The 23908-nt window shown below is 34.1% G+C and overlaps 1 protein-coding gene across 4 annotated transcripts in view; it reads right to left on the bottom strand.

The window, feature by feature from the left end:
* LOC111508193 (uncharacterized) overlaps positions 1-23908 on the bottom strand; it is a 102293-nt gene that overhangs the window by 36421 nt on the left and 41964 nt on the right. For 3 of the 4 annotated variants that reach the window (XM_074173275.1, XM_074173272.1, XM_074173273.1), the window contains exon 2: positions 9821-9865. The gene's annotated coding sequence lies outside the window, so the exon portion shown is untranslated. Of the gene's footprint in view, positions 1-9820; positions 9866-21378; positions 21398-23908 lie in introns of those variants that run through there. The other variant, XM_074173274.1, reaches the window with a different exon arrangement.

A 23908-nucleotide genomic window follows, 5' to 3' on the forward strand; every position in this document is an offset into this window, starting at 1 on the left:
TTTCGTAAACCAGAAAAGTCAAATGTCGCTTAACGTGACGAAGAACGAATACATATTGCTTGAATTCGTTGAAGTCGCTAGAAACCCGACCTTTGGATGCTTGATTTTTGAAATGTGCATATTTATTCACACCAATAGGTCGAAATATGATCGCATTTCATCTTACCATAATGTAAATACAAGAAAGTGCAATACATGAATACCGTCAAATATAATATAACCGCTAACTCACCTTCTTACTTGGGGCTAAAACTTTATAACAAACTGCTCGACTCTTTGAAAACTACCGATAGTATTCAGGTTTCCAAAACCTCCCTTAAATTTTGAATTGAAGGGATTATATTTTTAGGAGTGATTAATTTTTGGGAAAGAAAGTTTTTTGGCTTTCTACTACTCCAACTTGATACAAAAAAAGGATGAGGGAATCTGCCAAAGAAAGGAAGGAAGTAATCAATTTGAAAATGAGTAACTCTCTACATGGAAGTGTAGATCATGCAAGGAAGTAACTTTCAGACACAAATTGAAAGAAAGTCCTCCTGAAACAGCTACTTTTATATAAACATTGAATTACACGAAAGAAAAAAAATCTTTCGAAACAAATACTTCTATATGAACACTGAATTATCTAGAAGATACTTTTCTCTACTCAGTTTGTATTTCAAACATTCGTTGTGGAATAAAAATCAGATATCATTCACATGAGTTCTACTTTAAATGAATGATAACAAATTGCACTTACATGGAACACTGTCACCCTCACTGGTTTTCAAATTGATTACTTCCTTCCTTTCTTTGGAAGATTCTCTCATCCTTTTTTTTTTTGTATCAAGATGGAGTAGTAGAAAGCCAAAAAACTTTCTTTCCCAAAAATTAATCACTCCTAAAAATATAATTCCTTCAATTCAAATAAGATTCCTCTTGGCTAGGATTACATCAAATAGGTGAATGAATGTCATTACGATGTCGTCGATGACATAAGCAGATCAAGCTTATTCCGTGACATTAAAAAATCGTAATTCATGAATAAATTGTGTGTATTTTCTATAATGTTATCCAATTTGGTACTGAAGAGCCTTAGGGCAAGTGTCTTAAGGCGAAACATCGGTGTATACCAGTGAGGATGGCAGTGTTCTATGTAAGTGCAATTTGTTACCATTCATTTAAAGTAGAACTCATGTGAATGATATCTGATTTTTATTTCACAACGAATGTTTGAAATACAAACTGAGTAGAGAAAAGTATCTTCTGTATAATTCAGTGTTCATATAGAAGTATATGTATCGAAAGATTTTTTTTCTTTCGTGTAATTCAATGTGTATATGAAAGTAGCTGTTTCAGGAGGACTTTCTTTCAGTTTGTGTCTGAAAGTTACTTCTTTGCATGATCTACACATCCATGTACAGAGTTACTTGTTTTCAAATTGATTACTTCCTTCCTTTCTTTGGAAGATTCCCTCATCCTTTTTTTGTATCAAGATGGAGTAGTAGAAAGCCAAAAAACTTTCTCTCCCTTAAAATGTTTTTATTAGAACATAATTTTTACACCATAGATGGATTTCTCAATCTTTCGTTATTTTAATTCTCCATTACATTAATTAAATGAAGCTAAAGTTGATATTTTTTGTATGCATATGACAATCGTTCATGTATTTTTGGTTTAATTTTACTCTAAGTATTATTTTATGTATATGTACAAAATGCGATTTGACCTATTCTATAACTTTGTAAGTTCTACAGGATTAATGAAGTGATTTGAGTTTCAATATACCTTCTAATGAAACCCATTTGTTTCAACGGAAATATGGTTGGTAGAGATTAATTTTTAAAAAACACCTTAATGGCCTATAAAGTTGAGATTGTACAATAATTTTTTGTATTTCATGACCAATACAAGAAGTATATCTTGGAACCATTCACTTCGAGAGGAAAAACACTCAGTTAAGAATTGCGAAATAATCCTTGAAAGTTGCTCAATCTCTATCAAAAATATTTCTTTGCAATAATTTTCAGTTCTTGCTCAATCCGCATGAAAATATGTCCACATTTCCAGCCAACACATACGTGTACAAAGCCAGTTACTGTTTTTCCAAAACCAAACAACAAGCTAAAACGTAAACATGACATTGGCAACAATTTCCAACAAGTTATGATGTTTCCAGTTTTTCTGAATGTTTCGTTGAATCATTATATTTTGTATTATTCACCTTACTTTCGAGTAAACAAATTTCAAAAATAGACTATCGTGACGAACGAAAGATGAGTCGGTCAGTCTAAATTCAGGTTATAAAATTTGGAATGCGAAATATTTTTCATGCAGGCGAATATTACGCAAGGAAGAAAATGTTCTTCAAGGGTTTCAAACGGCCTTCTCCTAAAACAATTTGTCATTTCGTTTTCTAATGGTCGAGTTATTATTGAAATAAAAAAATTTTGAAAAATATCAATGTGATGCAGTGATGCTCAAAATGCAGTGTAAATATTACTCAAAAGTCACTTCTTTGTGGAGATGCACTTTTTTGCGAAACGCTCAAGTTATATATCTTGAGGAATAAAAATAATAGATATTGGGAAGTTGCATCATACCTTTTTAATATGTGTACCAACGAACGGTCCGTTACAACATTTTTATTTCTTATATAAATGTTTTGTACAGCAGCAACAAGTTATTAAACAATGTATTTAAGAACGGTGTTGTGACAAGTTGTTCTATTTTTGCCCTGAGTCGGTATAGATTAGAGAAAACGTCCAACAAGTTTTAAAACTTTTGGAACTTGTTGAAATTGAAACTGTAACTTCTTTCAAAATCAAAGAGCCATTATTAAGCACGGTGAGCAGTATGAGCGCCAGGTTTTCTTCACGCAAATTGAGCAAAATTGCTTCAACATACGACAAGTTTGTAATTATTAAAATTTGCTTGAGTATGACGTCAGTATGACCAACCGTAATGACTGTCAACTTCGTTCACAGTGTTTATACAACAGTTCTTTCCCTCTCTCTCTCTCTAATTTTGTTGGCCGTTGCTTCCCACTTGGGCGCATTTGTTTGTCCAGGCTCCTCCTATCAAAGATGACAACAGGAGCTTCGGGGGGGGGGGCAGCAGTCTTGCTCGAAGCAATGCTGCCACCCCTTTTTTGTCGAACTTTTTTACGATGAAAACAATTCAACTTTTTTCTTGTCGCCTTCTGCTTGGAAAACCTTTTGATTTTTTCCACATATATTTTTTGAGTCGCCTTCTCTTCGGGAGTCTTTCGGGTTTTCAAATTCACATACATGGTCCCCTTTACGTGGTTATCCGAACCACTCCGGCCTGGATACCGGCGTGGATAAAGAGGACCCTCACTTCACATTTTTGTCTAAACTTACACATAAACTTTACCATATTGATGACTTTGCACAATAGACAATCACAACATGCCCCGCGATAGCACGTGGTATCCGGGTACCTTCTTTGTGGACGGACGTTATCGGCACGTCCGTCCACTACCACGACCACCACGAAACTCCTATATAACAGTTTATTGTGAGATTTTCACTATACACTTTACAAAACAGCAAAGCACTAAGGTTAATAATTTGGATATGACAAATTCATTACTTTTTTGCGCATTTTTATTAACAATTGTTTGTCAACTTTACATTGGACAAGAAGTGTTCTAGCTGGTCTTGTATTTCCACCGGAAAAATACTTTTTTCGATTCACAGGTATGAGAAAAGTAATTCCATTGCTGAATATTAGCAAGTATAATGCTATTTTTCGCCATTTTATTGGTACATGTGGACTAAGTTCATTTGAGAAAAAATATTATTTTTGAACTATTCTAACCACAAAAAAGTTCAACTGTATGAACGATAAACAAGTTTTATTTCCTTTTTTTTATTGAAAGAGTTATTAATAATTTAGCTACTTTACATATCCATGGTAGGGAAGGTTCCAATTTTTCTTATACAATTTCTTGAAAAGAACATCACATTCGGGATAATTTACCTTAAATTGAGTGTTGTTATTAAAGCAAAAACAATGATATTTCTTTGTATTACCCGCTGACGCATTTTTAATTTGTAACTCCAAAGATAAGCATTATGGAGTATGTTTATGTCTTATGAATAAATAAACAGTTTCATTGAAAATGCAGTTTTTAATTTTCAACAGTCGAATATGCTTTGAATAAAATGATACATCATCAGAAAAAATGATCATTGCTCATCATGTATTACTGAATGAGTATTGACAATATTGATGACTGGTCAAGCTATTTTCCACTTCAAGTTTATGAAAAAACAATGACTGGCACTACTACTAATCACGTGAATTTAGACTTGGCAGGTAATTATGCATATTAGCATTTTGATGAGATAATTGTAACATGTCTCGTTACTTATGCTTTTTAATTATATACTTGCTATTGCCCGCGACTTTTTTCACGAGGACTTCAGTTTTTAGGTTTCTCCAGATATTCTGACTGTTTTCATGTATTTGTCTGTTTTTCATGTATAAGAATATCATTCTGCAAACTATAAATGTAAGTAACTAACTAAAGTTTCAGTCAAATGAACTTAACATTATTTCTTGCACAGACAAACAGACAGCGCTCAGATACACATTTATTGTATGTACTGATTCAATATTATATACTGAAAATATAATTTATCTCCAGGCTAATAACTCCCATTGAGAAAATTTTCTCTACAACCTTTGTAATGAAAACAGAGGAATGAGGAACCCTTACAAAAGAGGTAAATATACATATATGTTCTGATGAAGTTGAGGTGCAGTAGGCTTACCTTTCTACCTTTCACAAATAAATACAAATGACCTGCCACACATTGTACATAAGTAACATATAGTACAATTGGAAGTTTGCATATCATTCAATATTTGCCTGGCCTGACAGGGCAACACGGTCCAAATATTTAATACACAATCTTAGGAATCTAAGTGGGGCTACGCATTTGCAAAACCAAACTAACGAACGAGATTCGTTGCAGCTTTCGTGTAGCTTTCCCTGCAAGGCAAATGGTTTCATCTAAATGCCTAGTCATCAGCTTAGCACTACTAAGGAAACCCATGGCGTGTCGAAACAGCTGTCTGACATTGGATTTAGAATGCTTTGTTATTTGGGTCTAGTTTTACCTGAAAATTTGAGTTTGAAAACTAACAACACGAGAAGCAGAAATCATAGAGGGGAACATTGGTTTGAACCAGTGAACAACTTTATTTATGTGGGAAAGCTGACTGCTGTAGATACACTGAACCAGAAAAATCTGTCAAGAAGCGGCTTATGAATTGGGGATGCTAATAATTGAAATGTCGTGAAGTAACAAATACTCAAACCTAAGTAGACTGTTAAAAAAATAAAGTGAATGTTCAAATTTCGTGGGCTACATACATTCGATTGACAATTTTTAATTTTTTTTTATGTTGGTATACTCGACTCGAACATATGTTCACAGTTAAAGCCGTCCAGTTTGTTGGTGAGAGACATAAAAGTTAGAAATGTTTTGCGGGTTCGGCGATTTTCTGAAAAAAATTGATCAAAGAATTTGCATAAAATTTGGTGTTAAACATGGAATTGAGTACTTAAAAATACTTGAAATATTGACAGTGACATACGGTGATTGTCACAAGCTTTTCAGAGAGGGCCGAGAACATGTCAATGGCGACACTCGGTCTGAACGCCCCACCACATCAACAACCGATGAAAACGTTGAGAAAGTGAAGAAAATTGTTAAGAACCTCGTCTAAGTTGCTGAGTATGTCAGCATATCGTTTGGTTCATGCCATGCAATTTTTTCGGAAATTTTGGGGATGAAATGTGTGGCAGCGAAGTTTGTTTCAAAATTTTTGAATTTTGTAGTAGTAATCTTTATTATAGGATATATCCCAATCCAAGGATATAATAACTTATAACAATTCAAATTCCCACACAGCGCCAAACATATTAATAACATTCAAATCTGACAAAAAAACAGTAGCATGAGCATCGGTCAGGAATTGTGGAATGAGGGGACAAAATAGAAATTGGTGAATAAATACATATTTTTTGAGAAAAATAAAAATTCTCTTTATTTTTTCAACAGATTGCATGTTTATTTATCAGACAATGAAATAACGTGATACCGACAGCCTTTTAAACAAATTATGAAACAGACTACATGACACTCGAATTTTAGATGAATTAAAGTTTCGAAAAACAAAAGAAAAAGTAGGTACCATATCCCAAACAGTCTGCATTTTCGTTATATTATGAATTGTATTTTTAAACATTCCGTACTTGAAGTTTCGTCACTAATTAAACATAATAATAATAATACTAAATTCTATCCATTCATGAAACATTCAAAAGGGTTCAACGAAAATCACTCATGGAAGGGAAATTTCAATATTCATTTAGGACTGAAAACGTTTTCAACAATCACCCACACATACTCAACAGATAGCAATTTCTCCAGAGTACATTACTTTCTTCTTGTGTGGGTTGAAGTGACAAAATAAACTGGAATGATAGAAGAGCGGAAAAATTCCATATCCAACCAAATTGGATGCTGGCAGTAAATTTTGTTTGCGTTCACCATTTGGAGATGACACGACGTTTCTTTTCATTTTGATTAACTTGTCAGCGCCTGTGTTTCTCTTGGGTATCAGAACGTGATCGTGTAGGAAGTGGATTTTCCTGTGACAAGTTTTGAAGGCAATGATACTCTAACTGTTTGTCTTTTGAGCAAGGTCAAGGAATGGTACAATATAACACTGTTTATTAGGAATACCCTCAGGAAGGTAGAAATTCTGGCGATAAGCACTTTTTTCGATTTTTGGCCTGTCCATTTTCATGACTACTTCTGACATCTAATAAATATTCGATGGATGAGAAAAAAACTTTTTTTAATGCAATCAATCAGTTGTTTTGCTCAAGCTAAATTGGCAGAATATTTATTTTTGTTGAAGGGCAATGAAGATATTTTGCCTGGCTATACATATGTCGACCAAGCAATAGATTTCGTGGTATACTATAGGTATTTGAAACACGTTAACAATAAAACTAGTTATTCCTCATTGCATCAATACAATGAAACAATGCAGACATGTCATGAAGTAATAATTGACAATTATACAAAACATTGAAATTTGGGATAATGAAATTAATGCATGAACACTTCATTTTGAAGTGAAATTGACAGATGAAACTTTCAAGATGGCGACTGGGCGCCATCTGGGGGAAAATTGAATGGAAACTCCTGACGAATACTTCACAACCCTAGAATATGAAGTCAATATCGATATTTCTAGAAATGTTCCTTTTTATCTGCCATATGGTAATTCCAACAACCCGATAAGGTTTGTTAAGTTATTTTGTGTTTATAAAAACGACAAAAAATGTCAGTACGACATCCGCTATTGAAGTGACACCAACCCTCACGTTTTCCGGGAAACACATATACCCAATATCCAGAAAAATTCAACGTTTTGGCGGGAATATTGGGAAACCATATTGTAGGACCTCTATTTATTGATCAAAATTTAACAGGGGAACTGTATTTGAATATGTTGGAAACTACTGTTGATCCTCTCATCACTGAAATCGAAGCGAATCCTAATGAATTCGATATGGATATTGTATTCCAACCAGATGGAGCACCACCACATTACTCCAGACAAGTAAGAAACTATTTGGATACTACGTTTCCCAGTCGTTGGATTCGACGTCGAGGTCCTACAGGATGGCCAGCACCAGATTTGACACCTTTGGACTTTTCTTTATGTGGCTATTTGGAGCAAAAGGTGTACAAAACTGAAACTGCTTCAGTATTGGATATACGGCAGAGAATAATAAATATTTGTAGAGATACTGACGTTACTGTGTTCGAAAAATGTTCGGCGTGAAATATCCGATAGGCTGTTCATATGTCAAGAAGTTCAAGGCAACCATTTCGAGCATCTTCTGAACTGACCTCAAGCTTATTACCTCATATTATGTAGTTGAATGTTAATAAATTCATGCAATTAATAAAAGTTCCGCCATTTTGTAGTAGTTGAAGATATGGACATTATATTCTAGGGTTGTGAAGCATTTGTCAGGATTTTCAAAAAGATGTGTCACAAGACCCCCCTTCCCATTTAATTTTTTTCCCAGATGGCGCCTAAGACATCTTGAAATGTCATCTGTCAATTTCACTTCAAAATAAAGTATTCATGCATTTATTTCATTATCCCAAGTTTCAATTACATTGAAGAAATGCACTGTATACATCATCTCCCATTCACGTAACATTTGCTGTACCACAAGGATCATATTGAGGTCCATTATTGTTTGTTTTATCAATCAATGACGTCGATATGTATGTAACGAATAGAATACTTCTTGAATTTGCTTTGAATCTTCAGTAAGATTAAACTAGAATATGTGAATCAATTTCATAGATCTTAATGTAGCTAAATATTACTGTAAATTGTTTTCCTCTTTCCATTTTGAATATTAAACGTTTAGAAATTCATAACATTCCACCCTCTAGGTACTTTGGAGAAATTCAGGTACTGTTACGTTTTAGCACATTAATCATATCGATTAACTTCAAAATGACCTTTGAGACTTCATGATATCATAAATCTGTCAAAACCCTTTCCTTCATAATGCTTTCATGAATTGGAACTTTATGTTTTTGTTTTACGCAAGGAACACATTCCCATATTTTTATGCTTTGTGTTTTCAATTCCTATAATTGTTTTCTTCAGTGGTTTTCATGACCTCGTGTTTCACGTTATAATTGTTTACCTTTGAGTAATCACAAACATAACACAACACATAAAATCATATATCGTGGAATGGTTCTCAAAGTGCAATAGTTTTTTTCACGCTTGCGATATTTCAGAACATCAGTCTAAATTTGAAAGCACGTTTGAGATTTTCGAAACAAAAAAAAACAATAAATTTGTTATACAATGATTCATAACTAACAAATGGTTAACGTTTAAGACGCTGTAACGCCTACGAATATATAAAAATATAATTTACTGGCAGATATAAAATATTATTTTATGGGTATTAAAAATTAGGTGTTTGAATAATGAGAGATTCAAGTTGAATGTGAAGTATCGGGAAGTTGAACGTTTTTGAAAGAGTAGGGGTATCGAAACAGAAACAGAAAATTAATTGAGCTATATAAATATCTTGAGAGTTTTCTGATATGCGAGTTACTTTTCTTTGATTCACCAAAAGTATCAATAGGAAATATAAAACTTATTCAAAACTAGCGACTCACCGGTCTTGGGTTCACTAGGCCAAAACTGTAGAAAACTATAAATTTTTATTGAAAACTGGTGATAGCTCAGCTTTATAAACGAAAAGATCATGTTAACATAAAAATTTCCAACAGAACAATCCAAAAAAACAATTGAATAAACACACTTTCAATCAAAATGAATTTGGAAATAAAGCATTGAAATGTCCACAATAAAAGCCTGGTCGGAAAAAAAATAAACCTTCCCTGTTGTGGATAATTATTGACTACTTATTTGTACTGATCAGACATATCAAGGGACAAAGGCATTCTGAAGACAAACAGACTTCTGTTGATAAACAACAAAACATCGATAAAACACACTTTAGCGTATATATCTTTTATTAAGACATATTTTTGTTTCGGGGGAGGGGTCTCAATAAAAAATATCTGTTAATTCAAATTAAATTAATTACCATTACATTATCGCGGAAAAGCTTCCTGTTGATGAACAACAAAACATCGATAAAACATACTCATTAATGCAATTTATAATTTTCAGTTCATTGAAATATTTTGTACACAAAAATAACCAAATTAATACTCACTTTGTTGTTCAGTTCTTGTATGATTCTTATAGCCAATATAAAAATCTGGAAGAAAAAAAAAGTTTTAGAATTATCTTTCATATCGATCGTATCTTCATGTCAGAATGTGGTTTGAATTGAAAAGTTTTGTGCTTCTCATCAGTGGTGCTGATATGAGGGTACATTTGAAGATATACTACATGACGAGTAATGGCTTAGATAATATTTATGCCTTCAAACACTCAATGCGAACATTCAATTAACGATAGTAATTTTTTTTTCTGTTCGAGTTTATAGAAAGTTTTTGTTTCTAATCACGAGGTAATCATAAAAATACGGGCAAATGATATCAAATATGATTGTTTTGGGAATTTTTGTCATCAATTGATAAATCTACTCTGAAATGTGCATATTAGTTGTGAGAATCACAAAGGAAGAAAAATAATGAATTAATCATTTCCACTAATAATTTTTCCAAAATGCTGGAAACTCATTGCAAACAATTTTCTCTTTTCAGATTATATGCACATGTGCACGAGAGTGTTTGTGACCTTATATCAAATATGAAAACAAAAGTTGATACAGTCGGTTCAAAAATTTACTTCTTCATAAGTAACATACGTTATTCGATTCTCATGATGTTATTAATATTTTGGAAAATAAGATTGAAACTTATGAGTAAGGCTAAGTTAAAAAAGTGTTATGGTTTAAGAAAATGAAAAAACATGGACGACTTGAATTTCCATTTAATAAACATAACAAATTGCCACTTATCCAAATAATTCCACATAATTATACTTATCCAAATTTTGCGAGGTTGATGTCAAAAAACTTTTTCCAATATAATACGAATGTTCGGTCAAATATCGAAATAAACAATAATATGAATTCTAGTATTTTTTCGAAGTAACTAGTCTCCAGAAATTCAGTTAGAAAAAAAAATTCCAGTGTAGATTTTTAAAAGAAACCTACAAAGAACAAACCAGTCCTTATCTCAGTTTTGTCAACTACGAACTGCTTTATAAAGTACTGTTGCCGAGTAGAGAGGACTGGATCCTCGAGGAGGAGGAAATATTAAAAGCAGATAGTTGTTGGTTCACAGATGGATCAAAAACACCTTTCGGTTCTGGTGCAGGTGTTTTCAGTCGCAAACCCAGAACAGAGATATCACCCTGCGTAGGAACCTATGCGACTGTATTTCAAGCGGAAATTTACGCTATTGAATTGTGTGCGGAGAGATTGGAAGAGATTTGGTACATCCAACCTCATACACAAATCAATAAAAATATTCTTCGACAGTTAAGCGGCGTTGGAAGCTCTTGGCTCCTACCAAGCAACGTCTAAATTGGTAGCAAATTGCCAAAAACGACTTTCCTCGATACGAAGACTTAACAGATTGTCTCTGGTCTGGAAGGCAATGAGGGTGCTGACTCCCTTGCAAAGCCAAACAGTTGTTGGACTAAAGTTGGAATGAACTACGATGTTTAACAGGTCTTCTTACAGGTCACTGTCATTTGAATCATCATATGCAAAGACTCGTAGTGTCGGAAGACAGTATGAGTCGCGGAGCAGGGGGCACTCACCATACTAACTAATCGGCTTCGTTGAGAAGCTGGGTTTATTTGGTCTGGTGTGAATAGGTGTGAGCCACAATAAATCCTTACGGGTTGCGGTGGAGGGTCGAATAGACCCACTCACTTTAGACCCAACCTAACCTAGCTCAGTTTTATTTTTATTTACGAAGAAATGGCAGCTCAAAACTGTTATTTTTTTTGTAACATCTGTCAACATTATATTCAAAATATTTTTGGGTCCCTCATTACACCGAAGAGAGATGGGCTATACAAACGTGAGTCGTCGACCATGTTTTATATTTCAAGATCAATTGATAATGTACGAAATCTGTTAAAAAAACGAGGTGAATTTTGATTTTATTCAAAAAAAATATTCATTCATTCATCAGTTTCTATTTTGTCCCCTTCAAACTAGCCTCCCTCAGATATAATACAATTGCGCCAGCGGTTTTTTAATCTTCGAAGCAGTTCTAATATGCACTTTTTGGTATATTCTTGAGGTCTTTCAGTGATTCGGCTTTTACTCATTGGATTTTTTCATATTTCCGAAATTGTCAGTCAGTATGTTTATTATTTATGAGTTTCATTACATTTTATTTTCTCGAAACAAGAGTGAAAAACACTTATCGAGTCCTCATTTATTCACCTTTATCTTCTTAGTACATTGTTTTGTATTCTTCTTTCTTAAGTGATTATTATTTTTTTTTTTTTCACCGTAGTGTGCGCTGGTCAGGCCCTATCCCCCGAAGCCCCGATACATTCGGGAGGGCGCGCCAGCATAATCAACCAATGACCACTCCCCACACCGTGGGGTAAGTGATCATTGGGTCCGAGAATCATGTGCCCTGAGCAAACGCAGTGAGCCAAGAATGACAGCCTTCTGCATCTGTGCGGCTAAGATTTCTGCCTTAGTGCGGCAAGCCGGTATGATTTTGAGATTCGAGAGTAGAGAAGACATCATTCCACCAAGGACTCCAATAATCAGAACGACCATCTTGACAGAGTGATCTGGATAGAGTCTGCGGAGTTCGAAGAGAAAATCTCGATATTTTATCCGTTTTTCCTCCTCTTTTCTGACGATATTCGTCTCGCCAGGAGCTGAAAACTCCACGACAAATATCGTTTTGGTCTGGTGGTCGAGAAGGACTACATCAGGCTTATTAGCTTGTATGAGCCTGAGGGTGGGGAACGAATAGTTCCAATAAATTCGGCACTTCTCGTTCCCCACAACGGATTCAATATCCCCCGGAGCGTAGGGCAACATCGGTGTCTCGTCAATACCGTAAGAGTGCCGTAGATGGTAATATAGCACTCTTAGGGCCGCGTTATGTCGATGGATATAGGCCGAGACCGCATATGCTGGACATGCTGATAGCAAGTGCATTAGGGTCTTGGGCGCCTCGCGGCAGGCCCTGCATCTTGTGTCAGGAACCTCTATACCCATCACGCGACTGCGGTAGACTAAGGTAGACTTATATTGTATCGAGTCCTGCGTTACACATCTATCGATGAGCAGGTTCTCTTTACATCCAGCGACTCCTCTCTTCGACCCTCTCTGCTCATATATCCGTTCGAACACTTATTATTATTATTATTATTATTATTATTATCTTCACAATCGTCGCAAAACGTCTCTTCAATCTTAGGAACAGGAAAAAGCCGCAGGGGGGCACATCTGGTGTATACGGTGGCTAAGACATAATAACGTTGTTTTTGGCCAAAAAATCACGAACAACTAATGACAAGTGAGCAAGTGCATTATCCTGATGCCATGAATTGCTTACCAAAAAATGTATGAAATTTTACCAAAACATGCATGACATGAGCTAACCGATTCGCCGACATCCGCAGTTACTTCTCTAATAGTGATTCGACGATTCTCCATAACAATTTTCTACACTTTCTTAACATTTTCATCGGTTGGGGCGTCCAGGGCGAGCGTCTTCATTTATATCTTTTCGACCTTCTGTGAAAGGCTTATACATTTTTCTGACTCAGAGAACAATTACCGTATGCCACTGTCAATATTTCTACCGTTTTCGAGCACCTGATCCATCGTTTACAAGAAATTTGATGCAAATTTCTTGATCCATTTTTTTTTCCATAGCAGAAAATCGCCGAACCCGCAAAAAATGTCTAACTTTTATGTCTCTCACCAAAAAACTAAAGCTAATCTGAATCTGTGAATATATATTCCAAGATAAATAAAAAACTCGCCAATCGAACGTACGTAGCCAGCGTAATTTGAACATTCACTCTATTTTCTGAAGAGACCCCGTAAAGGTTTCAAGTCTTTCTTTTTATACAACATAAAACGTTCTTTCCACAGCTACTAAACTATCTGCATTTCAAATTTCATGTAAGTGAATTATATTATGAATGGCTCATTCTAACATTCCGCATACTGAAATATTTAGAATGCTAGAGATATGGGAGTTGTAATATATAAAATACAGATAATTTTACAGAATAATTGCCGAAGTGCTCATTAATTTTATCAAATTGTTCCAAAATCGTAAAAGTGGGTTACTTTTCAGTGAACTTCAAAAATAAAAACAATCCTCCATAAAATTGTTAAGTTGTTCTGAGCAGTAACCAAGTCGTTTCGTTTTCATTTCTCCGTCTTTTTTTAAGTACAAAACACAAGCACTACAGGAAAATCTAAAGAAATGAACTTTGAACGTTCAAGCCTGTCTCGAATATACCTACACAGTAGGTTGAATGGACTGACACCTATCAAAAAATAACTACTTCCCTGGCTAATACCACGTAGGGCGTTGGATTATATCCGACAGGCGTCAGTGCAGGAGTCTCCACAGAAAATTTCCTGCATATGCAATTGGCAATACAAATGAAAGATTCGACCTTCAATTTTGGAACCGGCACACTTGCAGACCGGTTTCGGGCTCATTAGCCACTCATCAGTGCAAGATAGCGGCCATCATCGACCTAAAGTCAATGATATTCCATAACCTACTGTGTAGGTATATTCGAAACTGGCTTGAACGTTTAAAGTTCATTTCTTTAGATATGTTTACTGCTAGTCTTCAAGCATAGCCCACTGACTAATAAGAATACTACAGGAAAACCCTTAAGGCACTCTCAAAGCGATGCCTGTACGAAAGTAGCGATTCGCATTGGATTTGAATCGCTGAGGACTAAATCCATTTGGAAAAACGTTCTCAGGAAGTTTATTCCATATTAACGCAGTTCTCCACATGAAAGAGTTCTCAAACAGTAAAGTTCGAGGTGTACTGAGTTGAACCTCAAAACGATGAACAGCCACAGTCTGTCGCGTATTTCTGTCTGATATGTACCGCTCTTAGTGAAATCAAATATGTCAAGTCACTTGAACACCTCCCGTGAAAGTATCTTTGGAAAAGAGACAAATCTCCAATCTTTCTTCGACGTTTCAGGCTATCAAGGTTGCATGTGATGTTGGCGTCTCCAGTCAGGCGGATGGCTCTTTTCTGGATGGCATCCAGCAACTTCAGGCTATGTTTGGGGGCAGAGCTCTATACATGAGAACAATACTCCAAAGAAGATCCGATCTGAGCTTTATAAAGCATCAAAAGTTGCTGAGGTGTGTACAGTTTTCTGGTTCGGAACAGTGTTCCTAGCTTTTGAGAAGCAGCCTTTGCAATTCCAGCGACATGATTGTGTCAAGACACATTGGTGTCTTGACACAATCTAATTCAAAATCACTTCTAGATCCACATTAAGATATGCGAACTCCTGCTGTCGTGAAGATGTGCCTCCGTAGCCGATGTTCTGGAATCCAAATGGAATGATGAGACAAGTGTGCTGTCGTCAGCAAAGCAATATATTGGATTCTTGGGTTTTCCAATACGTCGTTGATATACGATAAAAAGAGGGGTGGAGACAATATGGATCCCTGGGAAACACCAGCGTTGATGGTGAAAGTATTCGAGAGATATCCATTGACGGCCACTTGCAGGGAACGTTCTTTCAGGAAGCTGAAGAGCCATACACAGAAATGATCCGACAAGCCATAGCATCGAAGTTTGGTCAGCAAACCCTCATGCCACACACGGTCAAAGGCCTTAGAAATATCAAACGCAACAGCTCTTGATTTCTAGATGTTTCTCTATTGAGTTATTCCATATATGGGTAACATGATAGAAGGTCGCCTGTTGTCTTATTTCTGATCGACAGATGTATGACACATCTTTCGTTTTGTCAAATGAAATTGCTTGTGGTTTCTATGACTACAAATTTGAAAAAACAGCAAAATCATCTGAATGAATTTCTTAAGTCGAATATCAAGTCAGCAAATAGTACAAATTCTCACAGTAGAGAAAAACTACTGGCACAAAAATGTTAACTGCTTTCTGAGACTAAAATCCGTTGATAATAAAGGGTTCCTCGAAGAAATTTTACGATAACGGGGCGTTGGCAGCTGTATTTGTATTGATCTGCGACCTCGTTTTGAACACTCTTCGGGGTTTCATTGCTTAAATCTTGTATCCCTGAGCGAGATGCTGAACACGCGTTTTCATAATTTAACAAATATTTCATTTCGATACTTGGATTAAGTGACTGGAAAGGTCAGCAGACATTCAGAATTACATTTTTGTTGAGTAAACACGAATGTTGAAAGAGTAATCGAATATATGCTATTCGAGTGACCTACATCCGCTTTTTTTGGAATAATCGGTTTGGAATGGTGAGAGGTCGAAGATCCAAGTGAAGTTATACGATTGCGGTGGTTTCATTTTGAAAATGTTTTGAGATAGAAACATTTTTATAGAGAAATAGCTTTTACTCGCGGCTTCGCTCGCATTTTTGCCATTAAATAAGTATCAGTACAATAGAAATGAATCAATATGAGAATTATATTTTAATGTTTGGCTGGGATTATCAATTTTTAAAAATTATTACACACGACGAAGTTTCCAAAATTTAAAATATGCTTTATTGATTTGCAACAACAAATGTTTAAATATGTTTTACTGTAACAAAAATGAATAATTTTCAATACTTACAATTTAAAAAGATAACCTAACCTAACCTAAAAATGAAAATGACAGTAAATATAGAAAAATTCCAAACAGATGAAACTATAGTCAATTGGATTGGATTGGATATTGTCGTTACTGTGAATGATACAGTGCGACGTTATTACGGTATTAAGGGTTGGAATTTCATTACTGGAATACTAGATGACGTTAAAGTAGCTAGATTTTCTGATTTTTTTGACAAACAATTTTTTTTATCTTACAAACAAATTTTTTTTAATAAAAAGTATCGTATGTTACTTCTAATAATTCCAAGAACATTTGTACAAAATTTAATGATGATCGGTTGAGTAGTTTTCGTGTAAATCCGTAAGAAACGAACTTATATTCGCATTTATAATATTAGTAGGGATAGGGATGTCACTTATAATCGAGACACAAATTGTTTCATTGAATGGGATGTTATGGAGGTTGTTAAAAGATGAAGATATTTTCTTTACGTTAATCTTTAAACTGAATCGTCAACTCTGTGTAGATTTAGTAATGAATCGCATTTCATCAGACTGTGTATGAAAGGCTATAATAACGTATACAATCAACCAAAAATCAAATAATTTTTTGATAAAAATGACCTTGAAGTAATGAAAATTTACATTTTCTGAGGGGGGTAAAATATAGTAAAATTTGTAGAGGAAAACATTTTTGGCTTTCAATTCTCCATCTTTATACAAAAAGATGCGGAAGTAAAAACCAAAAGGCTTTTTTCCAAAAACTAATTTCTTCAAAAAATACCCCTTTCAGCTTACTGTAAAATTTGTTTCCAATATTTTTGTACCTAATAGAAATCATTCTAGGGAGTGATTTTTAGGAAATGCTTTTTATTATTTTTTCTAACAAATTTCTATTCATTTTAGAAGTACCTATAGGCCTACTGAATTACTTTCCCGTTTCCCCAGTTTCCACTTAACCCACGAAAATCAATTGCATTTTGATTTTCTAGAACTACTCCGATAATTTTTCCATGATTCTGATTATTTCAATGATTTATGCCTATGAATATTCGTAATCAAAATCAAAAATTTGATAGCAAACCAAAGTACCTGATATGTAAAATTTCTATAGGTTGAATGCCAATTCAGTCGATAGTTGTCTTCCATAGACAACACCAAAGTTAACAGGTATCCTCTCAATGAAGGAACAAACATATAAAAAATAAATTCACCAAAGAAATTACGAGTTCGTATATTTCATTTTTTTCCTTAAAAATTTTGTGATTCAAATGAAGTACTGATCGTTCTCTTCAACCAAAAAATAGTGGAGTTGGAGGTATTGCAAAAAAATGGAAAATATTTCTCCCACAAATGAAAAATTCATAAAGCCAAAAAAATCTTGAAAAGGGAGAAGTTTTGATAATGGAAACACAAGATACCTTTCCCTCAGTTTTTGAAGGCTATATTTTCGATTATGTTTATGAAATTAATACTTTCATCATTACTTTCTGAACAAACTTTTGCAAAAAAAACTGTTTTTATTCGAACGAAGAAATACGCACTTATTGAAATTTCAGTTTTCTCATAACCATAGATTCATTAGATTATTTTTTATATTACGAAGTTGTAATCATTGAACATTTTAATTTATAATAATTATACATATAACATTTTTTCAAATGTTGGGATTCACAACCGGTTTTATACTTTGCAGACACATCCGCTAGCGGCGACTTTGTATAGGGTGTCCCAATAAAAACCTAAGTTACAGGAATTTTTAAAGAAATCCTTTCTAAGATCTGAAATATTTTGATAGAATAATGTGGTTTCAAGAATAAAACCAGAATTTTGTCACAAGTGTGGGTCATTCCGTTATTTGAAAATTTAATATTTTTAGTATTTGATATACAGTGGAACTAAACAGTGGTGGACCTTACAAGATATATAGGTAGAACCATTGGTAGAACCACACGTAATATTTGTTGGTTTTCTCAGTATTTTCGAACACATGCTATGATTAGGGCAAAAGTTTTAAAATTGATCAAAAGAGGAGATTTAAAGAATAAACTATAATTATGTATAGGGTGAACAGGATACAATAAACGTTTTAGGCAAACAGAAGAACAGTTTTACACGTTGATAACGATATGGACTCACTCCGATTCACACAAATAAGAAAGAAAAGTTTTTTCAGCAAATATGAAATCTTAACACTTCCATCGTTATATTGTTTTGAATTATGTCTCTATATTTTCAAGAATAGAGACAGTTTTGTGAAAAATTCTGATATACATCAAGTAAATACTCGTTCTCAAGTCACTTCCATATACCAATTTGTAAAAATAGACTACATTTCTGCTCTTCTGCTAATAATGGCTTACATGCATTTAATAAATAACCAAATGCATTGAAAAACTGTTCTTCGTTATTGACTTTCAGAAAGCAACTCAAAAAATGACTTGTTACAAGATGTTTTTATTCAACAGATGAATTCTTTTCAGAAGATATCTCATAAAAATATTGTCTCTAATGTTTCTGTTATATTTTACATTTTTATATGTTTCTATAAATTTTTAACGGCGAGTCTTTGTATTCCAAAGCTCTGAATGTGATATTGTTAAATCTACCTTGTATGTTTCTTTTCACTAGACTTGACTATTCCAATTCAATATTTTGTCTCTTGGGAAATAAAAAAAAGGATGAGTCGTTGGTTCTTCCTCATGAACTGATAATATTACATTGGATTTCTTTTGAGAGAGAAGCAGATAAAAACTACTTGATTTTCCAAAAGTACACGTTATATGGAATACATATTCTATTCGAACACACTATAATAACGTTCAATAAATAATGTATTGGTGGAAATTCCCTAGATCGATTTATAATACGTATCTGAGGTCTTCTTACATTACTCAATACCCAGAATCGTGACCATGAATCTGTTGTTCGTTTTATTACAGAAGTTCAAATAATTACAATAAGAATTGACTTCATGTGATAGACATCAACTTGAAAATTAAAAAAAAAACCCTATACATCGTAATATTTTTTAAATCTTCTTCAAAATCGAAATTACTTCTGTGAAGCGTATCCTATATCTGTAGGTATCTCACCGTTCTTCAAATTTTATATATTTTGTATATTTACTAAAATCAATGGTAAGATAAAGTAAAAATTCATTGTCGCATAATTCAAATAATACACTGAAGTCAAATTCTGGCCTCATGTACATAAGACATAATGGTATTCAGATGAAAAATGTCATACAGGGTGTTTACAAATACCTCGTATCTTCATAAAATTTCCATATCTCAAAAATCTGATAGAACAGACCGACACTTAATGAAAGTCCATTACAAAGCATTCAGAAAACACACTTCAATTTGAGATTTCCACTTGAAAGTTTACAAAACCGCGACACGTGTTTCGCTATACAATAGCATCTTCGGGCGTCACAACATGTGTCTAGGTTTTGTAAACTTTCGAGTGGAAATCTCACATAGAAGTGTTACGTTACTATAACGCATTTTTTCCAACGGAAACGCCTTGTAAATTATCCAATTTTTGATGATAACTAATTAGCTGATTAACAACTATGTCCTATGCAAGTGAAAATTTAGTAGAAGAATTAAAAATTGTGCTTCTGTCAGCACCTCTTATCTAAAAAAACATTCAAAAAGCACAACTACCCAAAGTATGAAGATGAAATTATATTGATAAATCATGCCACGATTTTTTGTTGAATGAACTGCGACCAAGATGATATAACAAAAGTTATTAATTTAGATTGAATTCAACACTCACAATTACAAGTAAACTAGCGAGCAACAACGGCTCCGCACGGGTGCAATGCTGATACTAAAATATACTACAAAATGTCTTCATATACAAAGTTCACAGCTTTTTTTTCAGTAGATAATACAAACATATTTTCTTTAGAGGTAACATTTCAAAGAGCGACACATAATTGGCCCGGTACCGCCGCAACCGCTAAGTCCCTGCATTTCAAATCTGTAATATCTTCGAAAATATTCATTCAAATTACATACTGTAACGGGCTACATTGATCACATTATGGACAGATAAGATAAAGGATTATTAAAGATAATTTTATAACCGCGCCTTTTCCTCCGCGGCTGGCGTTTGTCTTACTTGGAATATTTAAGAATCCTTTTTTACATAAAACGAACCTACATGAAGAATTTCAGTCTACGAAAATATACCGGTATGGAGAAACAGTGATGAAAAAATAATTTTTATTTTTGGAAGCGTCTTTTTCCTTTTCTTTTCTTTCTTATTGCACATCTACAATATAAATCGAATACAAAATTTCAGCCTCCGTTCCCCTTTTACCCCCACGGGGGGCGCCTCAGTTGTCTTAGTGTGCATCTAAGACCTAAGAAGGCCCTATATACCAAATTTTAGCTTCCTAGGACTTAGTAGTACCACGCAGAAACAGAGATGAATGATTGTTGAAGATCAAAGAGTGACTTACGCATTTATAAGTATAAATTAATTCCAAATATTACAGTTTATTGTGTGATTTTCACTATAAAGGGTTTTACAAACACCGCGACACGTATTTCGCTATACAATAGCTTTCTCAAGCGTAAACATAAAACTATAAATTAATTTATTCTATTTTAACACAAACTGAATTTTTTATAACTCCTACAGAAAGATGAGCTAATGATTGATGCAAAACTTTATTGTTTATTTCTTCAAATTCTGCTATTTGTCTGTTGAAGTAAATCTATAAAACTGAAATAAATACATTTTCAATATCATCATAGCTTTGGGATATGAGTAGACAAAACTCAAATAATTCAGAAGAAAATATTTGAAGTATTGTTATTGTCATCGTAAAAATTGAGGGCAAGTATTAACAGAAGCTTTCCTTCCAGTGAAAACTTTCAAAATATTTTTAATGATATGGAAATTGTTATGAATAACACTGAGTTTACAGGCTCATGTTAATTACATGAAAGCATTAACGATCTTAATTAAAAAGACACTAGTTACGTTTGTTCCATTACCTAGCATGCTGCGTTATCTTGAACCATCTAGGACCATTACCCACTGTTATTCAGAGTAAACTGTTGTTCTGAAGTGCATTTGTTATTTCATCAGAACAGCTAGACTTGTTTCACCCTGATTGCTTCGTCACATCACGACAAAGTGCACAGCGCATGAAACGAGCGTATAAACAAATAATGTACTTGCAACTGTATCGCACTATTTCTGATCATTCGATCAAATCGACAATTACTTCAGACTTTCTAAATTATTTCTAATCTATCGGTTAGTCTACCGTGAACTAGGGGATTATATAACAAAGTTCTTGAATGTTACAATAGAACTTAAGAATTTTTTTATTTTATTTATATACATGTCTTATGATGCACCGTTTGGAACCTTTGGTGTAGTAGTGAATATTACTGGAGTTTTTTCCCAAAACCAAATCGATATTTTTAACACCTTGACACGTGTTTCGATCACCAAGTGATCATCTTCAAGAGGAAAATTTAACTAGAAACTAACGCTATTTATGCTAGATATACCATACAGGTAAACCATACAGGTGTACCACCCATACAGGTATACCACCCTAAATTAATTTCATCTATTATTTTACAATAAATGTTTAAATGGTTTAGCTGCATATAAAACAATTTTCAGCTATGTAAAAATTAATTTCACAATATTGCCTATCTAAATTTATTTTTGCAATGTGTCCTTATGTAGTAATCAGTAAACCCAACAATATTATTTCAACAAGCTATATAGTATGCTCTTTGGTATAGGTCCGTCATCGTTATTCATAATATTATTGTGTTTACTTATTTTTACACTCTCATAGGCATCTAGTTTCCTGTTGTTGTTAACTTGCCTAACTAATCTTAATGAACTGAAGTCTATGGAATGGTTTTGTTGCAAAATATGATGGGCGACTGCTGATTTTTTAGGTATTCCATATTTTAAGTATGCTATGTGTTCCTTATATCTTACTTTAATAGATCTTTTTGTCTGTCCATAATATTTTGCATCGCAGTCCTTACATTCAATTTCGTAAATTCCAGACTTTTCCGAATTCTCTACTTTGTCTTTTGGACTTCCCAAAAGGCTTTGTAGTGTATGAATTGTTTTAAAAAAAATAAAATTAATTAAGGGTGGTATACCTGTATAGATGGTACACGTGTAGTTTACCTGTATGGTATATCTATATAGCATAAATAGCATTAGCTTCGCGTTAGTTTCTAGTTTAATCTTCCTCTTGAAGATTATCACTTGGTGATCGAAACACGTGTCGAGGTGTTAAAATAACGATTTGGTGTTGTGAAAAACTCCAGTAATATATACATGTCTGGCAATTATGATTTCATGTATTTTTGCCTTTGGATCTATTGTCTCAAAGGATCAAAATGCTCTAATAAAAATCTCAAGAGAATTTTCTCACTTTTAGTTTAATGAAAGAAATGTGCCGGAAAGGTTTACCGTGGAAATGATCAATCGCCACTTTGTAACGTCCACCATATTGGATTATAATGGTGGAATTTTGGTAATTGTGCGTTGTCACGATAACTTAAATTTGAGCTCAATCGAACACATATAAGTTTGTTGAATGCAACTTGCAAGATTTGATTACATATACCAGAATAGGTGGAACTGAAAAATATTAAAAACTTGCAATTGTAATGAAATATCAAAAATGTGTTATGAAAAGAGTTAGTGGCTAACTTTGAAATATAGACATAGTTCATGCCACGGCTGAGGGCGAGCGATCGCGCAGGTATAGACACTCCCAACTAAATTACTATTTTTTATATTTTATTCAGTATAATAGTAGATACAGTTCATTATTTCTGCATCTTCACTGCTGCTTGTGCTGCTATGGCCATTTAAATTTATATTCATAGGATTGACCGCTGTTTGAACGTCTGTGAATGTTTCATTTTCCCAATATTTCAGCTCTATCTACAGTCGGCAAACGCTGTTGTCATTCTTCGGAAGCGATTTGATGAAAGTCGTGCTCTGCCAGTTTCCTCACATCTTTCATTTTGAAAGTTACATTCTTTTGGAACATATTGTTTTTGACAGTAGCCCAAATGAGTTCAATGGGATTCAAATCCGGATGGCAGGGTGGAAGTCGCAAATCGTTATGTCCGCGTTCAAGCAGAACCTCATCAAATTTGTATTTGATATGATGCTTTTTATTTACCTCCATCAACTCGTATAATTCGGGTTTGAGCATGTTAGAGGTGAACATAATGCTTTTTTCGTGCAGCCACTTCACCATGTCAGCCTTGTTACCTGATAAGTTTGAAAATAATTGAACACTGGTTTTTTGTTAGGCGATGACATTTTTTCAGAAACAACACAAATTATTCAGACATTGCCAAACACCAACAGCATTGGAGGACAAGTGATAGTACGCCTCTGTACAGAACATTTGTATGTCTTGTTAGAGCTGTAGTGGGGGTTACATTGAAAATGGGTTTGTGCGCATGGGGCAGCAAGCGCCATCACGTTTGGCGCTTACTGTAGAATAATTTATTGGAGGTAATC

The sequence above is a fragment of the Leptinotarsa decemlineata genome, unplaced genomic scaffold (assembly GCF_025532065.1).
Source record: "Leptinotarsa decemlineata unplaced genomic scaffold, Ldec_3_MD MMD2_tig00000218_RagTag_RagTag, whole genome shotgun sequence".
Classification (NCBI taxonomy): domain Eukaryota; kingdom Metazoa; phylum Arthropoda; class Insecta; order Coleoptera; family Chrysomelidae; genus Leptinotarsa; species Leptinotarsa decemlineata.